Below are 13211 nucleotides of genomic sequence, written 5' to 3' on the forward strand. Positions count from 1 at the left end.
AATACAAGGAACATGAAATAACCAGTGATATAATCTTATTTTTATGAAGGCACAATCTAAATAATTGAGGCCTAGATCAAAATCAGTAAGGAAAAATAAATTATCTTTGGGAATGAGACCTTAATTAATATAATGAATAACTAGAATGGAAGCCTAATAATGATGAATAGAAAGAGCACAATAAAATGTTATACTACAAAACAAATAATATGTGCAATGTTCATGATGTTCTGGTGTTAAAAATATATGCATAAGATGATATTTCTTATATTTCTTTCATGTATAATAAGTGTCTGACTAGTTTGTCAAACATGGCAAGTCAGACTAATCACCTGAACAACAAATTATCTTAATGCTAGTAACTAGGAAATCTAGATCAGACAAGTAACAAGTGCTCTGTAAGAATATTAAGAGCAGACCCAAAACATATTAGTAGAAACACTGAACCACAATTTTAGTCATTTTTAGTCCATGAAGTCAAATAAAGTTTCATCAAAATCATCTTGATTAAAGGTAATTTCCTCCCCTGCACTGGAAGGCTTCTGACCTACTGTCACAGGCATGTCTTTCCTAGCCCAATTAAGCTCACCATCATTTCTTGTAGCATTTAGTTCAACACCATTTGATTGCTCAGATTGGTCACCCATGTTAAATAAATCTCTTGGAACCTTTTTCATAACATAATTTTTGTTTATGTCTAAAGGGTCTTGGATATAGAAGCATTGTTGGACTTGAGAAGCTAGCACAAAAGGATCACTTTCATACACTTTTTTGTTGAAATATACACAAGTAAATCCATATTTGTCTTCCTCAGCTTCATACCAATCACATTTGAACATCACAAACTTGAAATTACTATAATAGTCCAACTCAAATATATCTTTGATTGCTCCATAATACATTATGGATTCAAGTTTTGGATTATCATCTTTTGTACTTGCAAAACTCGAAGTTAATGAAACCAATGTCACACCAGAATTTTGAGTTTTGTGTTTGGCATCACGCTTCATAGTATGAAATCTATATCCATTAATGAGGTAACCCGAAAACCTCTTTGCCACATTATTTGGTCCTCTCGAGAACTCTCTTATTTGATATGATACATCATCTTTCAAAGCTCGAGTTTTAAACCATTCACTAAATTCTTGACTTTGAGTTTTGGCCTTCGCCCACTTTTTTTTCTTTGTTCACATATTAACACTTTCATCAAACTCTCTACAAAAACGTCAATAACATATTGTTAGTTAGAACTACAAGTGTATATCATGATGTGTAAAAATACAATGAATTTTTATCATACCTAATGTAAATATCAATTTCATCACAATTGAATAAGAGGTATCGATGAGCTTGAGCTTTTGATGTCAAATCTATAGAAAATGGTTTACCGTTACTTTTCCCCCCTATAGGGTGACCTAAACTTGAGAAATAATCAATTTCATCTACTTCACATAAATCATTGTGGTCATAATTATGGCGTTCTCTGTTTATCCTTGTTTGCACACCTCCATGCAAATATCTTGAGCAAAAAGTTAAAGCTTCTTCTGCCAAATACCCTTCAGCGATAGAACCTTCCAGATAAGCTTTATTACGAACATAACTTTTCAGTCTACATAAATATCTTTCAATGGGATACATCCAGCGAAACTGAACGGGTCCACCTAATCTCATTTCATTTGGCAAATGGATAGGTAAGTGAACCATTATATCAAAAAAACTAGGTGGAAAAATCATCTCCAACTTACAAAGTATTTGTACTACTTCTGCTTCCAAGTAATCCATATCTTGCAAATGTATAACCTTTTGACATATAGAGCGAAAGAATGTCCTAAATCGAATTAGAGGTTCAACCACTATATCAGGCATAATGCTTTTTATTGCCACTGGCAATAAGTAATGCAACATGAAATGTGCATCATGACTCTTATAACCAGAGATTTTCCTATTATTAACATGCACACATTTTGAAATATTTGATGCACTTCCATCTGGTAATTTGGCAGTCTTAAAAACACCACAAAAGCTAGATTTCTCATGAGCATTCATTGTAAAACAAGCTGGTGAGTACTCTACCCGACCTTTACCAATCTCTCTTGGATGAAGATCATTTCTTATTCCCATGTTTTGCAAATCATAATGTGCATTAACATGATCCTTTGTCTTCCCTTGAATATCCAAAAGAGTACCTAGAATACTATCACATATGTTTTTCTCAATGTGCATCACATCAAAATTATGACGTAATTTATTTGTCGTCCAGTAAGGCAACTCAAAAAAGATTGATCTCTTTTTCCATGGACCATTACTTAACTTTTTTCCATTCTTTCCAAATTCATTGGCAAAATCTTTTAATATCTCTAAAATTTGTGTCCCTTCTAGCATGTGTGGTGTAGACCTCAGCTATTTTTTTCCATTAAAAGACTTCTTATTAAATCTCCAACGATGGTTTACTGGTAAAAAGACACGATGATCCATATAACACATCTTATGGCTGTGTTTTAGGTAGGATGAATTAGTGTTGTAATTGCAATATGCACAAGCTAATCTTCCTTTTGTGCTCCAACCAGACAACATAGCATACCCAGGGTAGTCACTAATTGTCCATAGAAGAGCTGCATGCATTTGAAATGTCTCATTTTTTGAAGCATCATAGGTTTGTACTCCCAACTCCCATAACTCTTTCAACTCATGGATCAGAGGTTGAAGGTACACATCAATATCATTTCCTATTGATTGTGGTCCAGGAATCAACAACGATAACATTGTATATTCAGGTTTCATGCACAACCAAGGCAGAAGGTTGTACACAACCATCATGACAGGCCATGTGCTATGAGATATGCTCATGGTTCTAAATGGATTAAAGCCATCACTAGCCAGACCAAGTCTTACATTACGCGAGTCAACAAAAAAATTTTCATGAAGGCCATCAAAGCTCTTCCAAGCTTCACCATCAGCAGGATGTCTCATTTTTCCATCCTTTACTCGTTCTTCTTCATGCCACCTCATTAACTCAGCAGTCTTCGAACACATAAACAGTCTTTGAAGTCTAGGAATCAATGGAAAGTGCCGCAATACTTTGGCACGAACTTTATGCTGATATTTTGGGCCCTCAACCTCAGAATTGGCTTCAGGAAATTCTTTCCATCGTGAAGATTTATAGATACTACAAACATCTAAATTCTCATTGTCTTTCCAAAATAATATGCAATCTTTTGGACATGCATGAATCTCTTTATAATCAAGACCTAAATCAGTAATCATGCTCTTCGTTTTGTTGAAAGATTCAGGAATATTCAAGTTAGGCATGGCCTCTTTTAGTAGTTGTAAGAGGTCAGTGAATGAAGAATTGCTCCAACCATGAAGACACTTTAATAAATATAGCCGAATGATAAAAGATAAAGTGGAGAAGCTTTCACATCCAAGGTTGAGTTCTTGATTTGCATCATTAATCAATTGGTAGAACTTTTTAGCTTCATCGTGAGGACCCTCTTTGCCTTCTTTTTCTTCTACCACATTTCTAAATGTATCATACAATAAGGCATTAATATCATCGTGTGAATCTTCATTATCTATCATGTCTTCATCTTTACTAGTGGGCGAAGGTATTTCTTCTCCATGATGGACCCAAAGATCATACCCTTCAAGAAATCCTGTGATAATTAGATGTTCGTAGATCACATGTCGTCTAGCCCAAATACAATTTTTACATTTAGCACATGGGCATAAAATCTCACGTCCTTGAGGTCTTCCTCTTGTGTAAGCAAAATCAAGAAATGATTCAACACCCTTTATATACTCATTATTAATCCTTGGAAATTTCGTCCACTCCTTATCCATCACCTTTAATGTAATACATAAGAAATTATAGTTTCATTAAGCAATTAATAATTGAAAATAGTATTACACAAATTAAAATTATAGTTTTATTAAGTGGCAAATAATCTATAAAATAAAGTTAAACAATGGTTCACTTATGACTTAAAACAAAATTAAGCAAAAACGTTTCTAGCTCATAAACATTCACTAAAACTACAAAAAAAAAAAAACTAAATTGGAAAAGCATAAACTAAAACAAAGTTTTGGTTCCTTTTCTTATCCAAGAGATAATAAGACTCAAGGAAATATATTTATACACGTAATTTTTTTTTTTTAAAAAAAAGTTTTATTAGTAAGATTCAATTTAATCACTTCTAAGGTGCGAGTTTTCTTGATTTATATATATATATATATATATATATATATATATATATATATATATATATATATATATATATATATATAGATATATATATATATATATATATATATATATATATATATATAAAAGAACAATTTAATTGACAGTCTTTAATCAACAAAGACAAGTTAAGCTATGTTATGTATGCATTCAAATATTGGAGGAATGAGAACATCACCTGTAGCTAAAGAAGAATTATCTTGGATACAATTTAAGGAACTTTACTGTGAAATGGAGACAAGCCAAACATAATGCAACATCTTGGATACAAGCAGCAATTGAGATAAAGAATCATAAAGAATCATAGTGCTTTTTGCCAAAAGAAACTGTCACCACTTTGACAAATCTTGAAGTTGTTCAATCAAAACCTACCATGGTTGAGGAACTTAACATCTCATTGGAATAGACATTGAGAAAGAAAAGCAAGAATAAATATTTATAATATATATATATATATATATATATATATATGTTCATAAGGATTTGTTGTTCTTAGCATTTTTACTTTATTTTTTATATTAAGTTAGTTAGATTAGACTGAATCTGTAATTCATTTTGCATGTAATAGTCAAAATTTAGGTTCATTTTATAGGTAAGAGGTACAATTTAGAGTAGATTAAATTCATGTTGCATATGTAAGGATCAATTGTTTAGTTATATTGAATTCTTGTTATCATCATCAAATTCTTAAGTCTCTTATCGACATAAATTTCATCATTTATTGCACATTTTTATTTAAATAAAATAATAATAGAAACATATAGTAAAAAACTTAACATAGGATAGGACGAAGGATGGTGGGATGAAAATGGTGATGTGTGTAAAAAATAAAAAGAGAAATCATTAAAGAAAAACAATTTACAGATATCATTTCTACATATAATAAAAAAAGTAATTAATACAAAAATAAGAATACATTATTTTATTCATTTTGAGCACTTTTAGTCTTTTGAATAACATACCTCTTTTAAGTAAAGTTTATCTCAATAAACCTCGCATTTGTTATACATTTTTATTTAAGTAACAATAATAGAAACAGAAAAATCTAACAACCCAAATTAGTAGATAATATGTTACTAGTTACATTATTCATACATATTAACACACATTTTATTTATAATATACACCAAAATCTTCACACAAGATTCCCTTGGTATAATCAAGTTAGTCTTACATTATATTAAGTTACCCATATTAATTTATGAAAGTTACTATCTGTTATATATACATGCAGATAGAGTCTTTCAAACAAAGTGTTTGTCAAAACGTATACATATATATAGAGAAAGAGATAGGAAGAGTGAGAGAGAGATAAGCATGAATTTGTAATGGGTTCCCACTGTTTTCATCCAAACAAACATATTACTATAATCTTTTATATATATAGATATGATAGATTTTCTACAGTTCTCCACTGTTAAGATAGAAACACTGACATTCAAATTAAATGATCCATCACCATCATTTCCACCAAAAATAAAGGACAAAACATCCATCGCATTAATGGACATGTTTTCTATGGCTCTAATGAAATCATTGATTAAGTTGTTTTCTTTATAGTTATACTTGGTTGAGTGGAGAAGATGCTGTAATATTTTTTCAGTTTTGATATCTTACATTACTTCTGATAACTTCCACATTTAAAAAGGACAAACTGATGATTTCTTATTCCCCATCGAAAGATATTATTGATAAAATTAACATCTTTGTTGAAAATTTTGGCTTCCTTTTTTATATCTGTGTGAATCGGTAGCTCAAAGAAAGGAGTTTTAAATGAAGTTTCAGGAGAGTCATCATGTACCCTAAAGTCAAATCCTTGTGAAAAAGTTAGCCAGTACAAGATGGTGCAGAACAATGAAAAGAAGGACCAAAGTTGAAAAAATGTTTGTTTCTTTGAGCAAAAGATAACAGCTAGAGTGCAGTTTCGTGATAAATATTTTAGCCATGTCATTATCAAACAACTTACTATCTACATTCAATAATTTTGTCTATTCACCATCAAGTCAAGTGGCTATTTGGTCACATATTTGTGAAGACAAAACATAATTGGAGATCTCGCTGATACCTTAAATTTCTTTTACTATTGCCATTCATCATTATTTTCCCAAATTCATTGACTATACATAAGCCCCACCACTATCATTCTCCAGTTCCATTTCAGTTTTTCTCATTTCCTTCTCAACTACTTTCTTAAAGCTTCTAAAACTATTACAGTAATACATGGTGCTCTAAAATAATATCCTACTAACAATTTCCTATTCACAAAAACCATCAGTGAACACTGCTGACATTTAAAATCCTCTTAACTCGTATATATTCGCTAAACAGGAAAAAAAAATTAGGGGATGAAGTTAAAGATATGATTTCCAGTCTACACTTGAATGGAAACGAAATTAAAAATGTCAAAACCCTAGAAATTTGGTAAACACGTACCTATAGCCGAAAAAACTCAGGGAATCATCAGACCAGCGAGTGTTGGTTTGAAATCAGTGACGAACAGATCTGAATCACAACAAAAATTGAAGGATCTTAACTTTCGCAGAGGAAACAGAGCTTTTAAGAAATTCAGAGAAAGGTTGAACATACCGAAGGGAAAAGGGAGTAGCAACAAAGAACGCGGTGTTGATAAAGGGAGCGAAGACGCGGTGCAACATGTGAAGACGCTGAAACATCAGAAAAAGATGCTGAAACATCAGAAGAAGACGCACGTGGTGTTGATAAAAGGAGTCGCAAAATGTGAAGAAATGTACTGTGAGCAGAGAACGAGATTGAAAAATTTTAATATTGTCCTAAACATAAAATTTCTATACATTATTATTAACGCGAAAAAAAAAACATGTTTACGTTTTACATAATTTTAAATAATTTTAAAGTAGTAAAATATTTACATTATTACATTAGTAAAAACTTAAAGTAAAAATCAAATATCATTTTCCATGACAAAAAAATTATGATATATTTATTGTATTGGACTATTTTGCAAAGATAAATATTATGTGTAAAAAGATTTAAGATTTTTTTTGTAAGGTTATTTGTAAATTTAAGGCCACATTTTTTTATCACATATCTTAAAGACAACATTTTAAAAAGTATGGTATAAATAGTCAATATTTTATGAAATGTGGTCTTTGGTAATTTTTAAACCACATCTATAAAAAAGTGTGGTCTTTGTTAATTTTTAAACCATAACTACAAAAAAATGTGGTCTTTGATAAATTTTAAACCACCTCAATAAAATTGTTGTCTTTAATATATTTAAGCAACACTTTTTTATGTGTTGGCAAGTTCATTGTTGCCTAAGGCAAAAAATGGTGTAGTGAAAAGCCAAATATGGATGGGTAGCCGAGGATGTGCAGACTCAATATTCTTTGTTTAGATGGTCTCGTTTGCTGATGTCTTGGCTAAACTACATACTTGTCCTGGAAAGGAACATTAACCGGGACATGGTGGCTTTGGAGAGGGTAAGCGCCAACGATTGTGTTTGCCACGGTCAGAAAGGGGCCTCAGAGGGTTTCTTTTATATGTATATGTGCCACTTTTCTCAGTTGCATCCCATTGTTGATTTAGAAGGTATCTTTTTGTGTTTTAACCGCGATGTTGTTTTTTAGGAAACTAATCGGTGTTTACCGCTATTGTAGGTCATATGGCTCAAATAGGCAAGAAAAACTTGAATCTGTTTCAAGCATTGCGCAAGGAGAAGGCTGCAAAGGCCAAGAATGTTGGGAACATTGAGGTTCCCAACCTACAGGACCCGCTAGTGGAGGTACATGTTCACAACAATATGAAGAGGAAGGCGGAGGTGCCCACCAAGCAAGGTGGTTGTAAAGATGTGAAGAGGGTGAGGGCTTCCTTATTGGGCCCGGGATCCTCTTCTGGTGTAAAGAAGTCTGAGGACGGGCTGATCGAGTTGCTAGAGACTACCATCCGATGTGACATTGAGATTAATCTAGCGGAGTCTCTTGTTAACTCCATCGCCAACATGGAACCCAACGCCATGGTCAAGGTGCTAGAGCTTAATAACAAAGCCTTGATCTTGGGACACAGAGTGGGTAGTTTGTACTAGAGACAGTTGAAGGAGGGTAGTCGGTCCAAGGTAGAGGAGCTTAAAGAGGAGTTGAAGGTCCAAGCCGACAAGCACGCAGAGGAGAAGGCGGCTTGGAAAAGGAGAGGGAGGAGTGGCTAGAGGAGAGGAAACAGCCGGGGTCCTTGAGGGTTAGGTGTTTAGATTCTGAGAAGAAGTTAAACGAAAAAATAAATGACTTGGAGACCGATTACGATGAACTAAAAGAGAAACATGATGGTCTTGTGAACGAATTGGAAGACCTGAAGGGTTAGATCATTCATGAGCATATTGACGACTTCTAAAAGGGTATGAGGCAAGTTGTCTTCTTCCACAAGGATATAGATGCATATGACGCCAAGTTTGATGTGAATAAAGATGTGGTTGATGGGCAACTTGTGAATGAAACAGATTAAATCCCGGAGGAAGAAACTGAAAAGGTGGCGGATGAACCTGTTGTGAATGCTGATGAGGTTGCGGCCGTGGAAGTGAACATGGATCAGATATAGACTTAGGGACCTGAATACTTGATTTACTTTTTTCATCCTAAGTCTGTAATAAACCGTACAATTTTCTTTTACTTTTAATATGTTGAATGCTTTGTGTATATTAATCGGGAGAATGTTCTTTATATACCTATCGTGTTGTATGATGCCGCTAGCTCGTGTTATAGGCGCGCATTGTTTGATGGTTATGTTGATTTGGTATTGTTATAGCTATTTGATATTGGCGTTGTAGACCGTGTACTTTGTTGATGGGATTTTTTAGAAAATAATCAAGAATGTGAAAAAACTATGTAACAACTTTAATGTTCGACCCAGGCTGCTTACTTTGGTAAGTGGTGGGGATTTTAAGAAAACCACTTAACAGGTTTTGAGAAAATAACGCAAGAATTTTAGTATTAGGTCGCTTACTCTAGTAAGGGGTGATGGGATTTTTATGAAATTACTTAACAATTAGTGTTCAACCCAGGCCGCCTACTTTGGTAGGTGGTGGGGAACTTAAGAAGTTACTTAATGATTTGTGTTTGACCCAAGCCGCCTTCTTTTGTAGGTGGTGGGGAACTTAAGAAGTTACTTTAACAATTAATGTTCGACCCAAGCTGCCTACTTTGGTAGGTGGTGGAGAACTTAAGAAGTTACTTAACAATTAGTGTTCGACCCAGGCCGCCTACTTTGGTAGGTGGTGGGGAACTTAAGAAATTACTTAACAATTAGTGTTCGACCCAGGCTGCCTACTTTGGTAGGTGGTGGGGAACTTAAGAAATTACTTAACAATTAGTGTTCGACCCAGGCTGCCTACTTTGGTAGGTGGTGGGGAACTTAAGAAATTACTTAACAATTAGTATTCGACCCAAGCCGCCTACTTTGGTAGGTGGTGGGGAACTTAAGAAGTTACTTAACAATTAGTGTTCGACCCAGACGGTCTACTTTGGTAAGTGGTGGGGAACTTAAGAAATGAACTGCAAATCTATTGAGTAGAGGAATAACCCTTTGGTTTTATTCATGATGTTTGGGTGCCTCGTTAAAACCCCCTGGCCAAAACCCTCCTTAGGGAAAAAATGCCAGGTGAAAAAAAAGAGTACACCCAAGGTTACAAACTTTGTGTTTATTATAATGGCAAGATTAACTAAAGTAGAACTTTAGGTGAGATACATTCCACGTGTTCGGTATCTCTTCTCCTGATAGTTGCTCGAGCTTGTAGGCACCCCCTCCTATGTCCTCTCATATTTGATATGGCTCATCCCAATTGGTTGAGAACTTGCCATCTTTCTTTCTTGCACTACTGGTCATTCTCCAAACTAGGTCCCTTTTGACGAACATTCGTGGGCATAGATTTAAGTTGTATTTTCTGGCCGTCCTCTGTTTTACTGCTATGTTCCAGATTTTGTGAAATAGTCAATGCCAATAATGAGGAATTTCACTTGTCCTTTTCATGGGGTGAATGGTCCCTAGATGTTCATTCCCCATTTTGCGAATGGCCACGGGGAGAGTATGGAGTGCAACTAGTTTTGTTTTTGGTGAACGAGATTGCCATGTTTCTAACATGGTATGCACTTTTTGACGAAGGCTTGACAATCTGCTTCCATGGTTGGCTAGAAGTAGCCGGCTCTGAGTATTCTGGTACTCATGGTCCATGCACCTGAATGGTAGTCGCATATTCCTTCATGTAGTGCAAGTGATAGTCCAACGAAGATGGCTTCATACTCAGCCTAGTTGTTGGAGGTTTTAAAGGTGACATGTAGGGATTTTTTGATGAGGATGTGGTTAGGGCCTTCTAGGACGATACTGGCATATGTGCCTCTTTGATTAGAGGAACCATCAACGTACAGTGTCCATTGGTCAACTTCGGGGGTATGTTGGAGGTCGTTAACAAAGTCAAGTAGGCACTGGGCTTTGATGGGGCCGTGTGGTTCGTAATGGATGTTGAATTTAGAAAGTTCCACAGCCTAAAACGACATTCTTCCGACAAGGTCAGATTTTTGGAGGATTTTCTGGATGGGGTTGTCGGTTTTGACAATGATATGGTCGTTTTGGAAGTATGGGTGTAGTCGTCTTGCTGCATGCACCAAGGAGAGGGCTAGTTGTTTTACCATTTGGTATCTAGTTTCAGGGTCTTGCAAGGTTCTATTGACGAAGTACACTGGATGTTGGATCCCGGCGGATTCTTGGACTAAGGCGGCGCTTACTATGTAGTCTGTTACGATGATATATACCAGTAGTGGGAGGTTGATGTCTGGTTTGTGGAGGATTGGAGGGGATGTAAGGGTAGTTTTGAGGTCTTGGAAAAAAATTTCACAATCGTCGTTCTAAGAAAACTTTGTGGATTTTTTGGTAGGTGGTCTAGTATAGGATATCCACTGAACTACCTTGGTCTATGAGCACCTTATTTATTGCAAAGTTCTTGAGCTCGATGGTGATGAATATTGGATCATCTTGTTGTTGATCGACGCCATGGAAATCGGCGTCGGTGAATATGGGGGGCATGCGACGTCTATGATGGGAATAGGTGATGTGGTTGATGGACTGGATGTTACGAAGGTGTTTCTTTCTAGCTGATGAAGTGGAAGCACCTCTGGCGAAGCCGCCAGATATAATGTTGATGTATCGCGTAGGGGGAGATCAGCTTGGTTGACATCAGTGCGGGCTAGTAGGTGGTTTGTACGGTCATTGGGGTTTTGCTGGTTAGTGTGCGGGTTTCACGTGGGGGAAGGCGGTTGTCGGATTGTCTTGGGTGGGATGGTCCATCTTTTTGACGAATCGACGGAAGTGGCCAGCGCGGATCAATTCCTCTATTTTGTCTTGAAGCGCCTTGCATTCATCTATGGTGTGTAACATCCCGACCGAATATTATAGATTTAAATAATAAAATAAAGAAATAAATAATAAAACTTCATTTATTATAACTTATATTCCCAAAACACGGAAAAATTAAAACCTTATAGTAGTAATAAATAATCACAAAACCTCTACTATAACTTAAACATAAAATCCATAATAAAAACCAAGTTTAATAATATAAAATAGGGTTAAATATGTTTTTGGTCCCTCAAGTTTCAGCAAAATTTGGAATTAGTCCCTCATCAAAACTTTTGACCAATTTAGTCCTTCATCTTTCAAAATGCGTGAATTTAGTCCTTTTAACCAAATTTTGTTAAGTTTATCTGACGTTTCGAGCGCATTTCATGATAGTATTTAAGTTAACATTGAAGCAAAAATGTGTCAAACAGTATAAATAATTTAAATACTATCATGAAATGCGCTTGAAATGTCAGATAAACTTAACAAAATTTGGTTAAAAGGACTAAATTCATGTATTTTGGAAGATGAAGGACTAAATTGGTCAAAAGTTTTGATGAGGGACTAAACCCAAATTTCGCTCAAACTTGAGGGACCAAAAACATATTTAACCCTATAAAATATTACAACTTTTCCAAAACTTAATAAAACTCTGATAAAAAAATATTCTCCCAATACTAGCCCCGCTCCGTCTCTAGGCCTCACCAGATCCACTTGCAATATCATCTGCTCTTGTGTACCGCTACACGATCATCGCCAAACACAAGCAGATAGGGTGAGCTAACAGAATAAACATATATATAAACCATATATTTTCATCAGATAAATCACACAAGTACACCAAAGGAATTTCTATCCTTTGATTCCATAACACATGGTCGCTACCATGCCAACCGTGTTCTACGTCTTTTAGTGAGTATCTTAAGGTGTCTTGCTGCCACACTTATCGTCCACAACCATAGAGCATGTACAGGAAACCATGCTACGGATCACACACCATAACGCCAGGTGGAGTTCCCAATACAAACATAGCTGGTAACGTCCCAAATCTACCAAACTCGTCAGCTAATTACTGAGGAGGGCAATCTATCTGGACCCATCCGTGCAGGCCACAACCAACACACTCACACCAGCAACACTCGCCAACCTGAGCCATAACTCAAGGGTTCCTCGTGTTCATCCGTCATCCCGAGCCACAACTCGAGGGATGTCATTCCGAGCCACAACTCAAGGAATGGCACGTGCTTAACCCCTATCCTGAGCCATAACTCAAGGGATACGTTCCAACCCACAATTCAAGGAACACCAGCAAGCTGACCTTTAAGTTATCCTAGAAGCCTTGTAGACCATGCAAATCACACAAGCAAAATATAATTCTACTACAACAATATCGCCTAACGCTGCTCACGAGGCGCCTGGCACCTCCCACTTCCAGACCACCTGGAGGGTATGATGAGTTCAAACCTTTGCTTTTATTAAGTGTTCACATTTTGGGGATTTAATATTATTTTCGCGCTTAATAATTGATTTTAGTTGCATATTATATTATTGGATATTCGTGAGTTTAATAATGCAATTGGAATCTAATTTAGGTCCTTAAGGGTGTGAATTG

At 35.5% G+C, this 13211-nt stretch overlaps 1 pseudogene across 1 annotated transcript; it reads right to left on the reverse strand.

The window, feature by feature from the left end:
* Window positions 1-338: 338 nt before the first annotated feature.
* LOC146888770 (uncharacterized) lies at window positions 339-4554 on the reverse strand (annotated as a pseudogene). The gene is made up of 3 exons (XR_014996844.1): window positions 4419-4554; window positions 1301-3843; window positions 339-1215 (listed from the first exon to the last, which is right to left on the reverse strand). The product of XR_014996844.1 is annotated as an uncharacterized LOC146888770 (transcript).
* Window positions 4555-13211: the final 8657 nt, after the last annotated feature.

The sequence above is a fragment of the Vigna unguiculata genome, chromosome 1 (genome assembly GCF_037176805.1).
Source record: "Vigna unguiculata cultivar grain cowpea cultivar isolate G323 ecotype 2 chromosome 1, ASM3717680v1, whole genome shotgun sequence".
Lineage (NCBI taxonomy): Eukaryota > Viridiplantae > Streptophyta > Magnoliopsida > Fabales > Fabaceae > Vigna > Vigna unguiculata.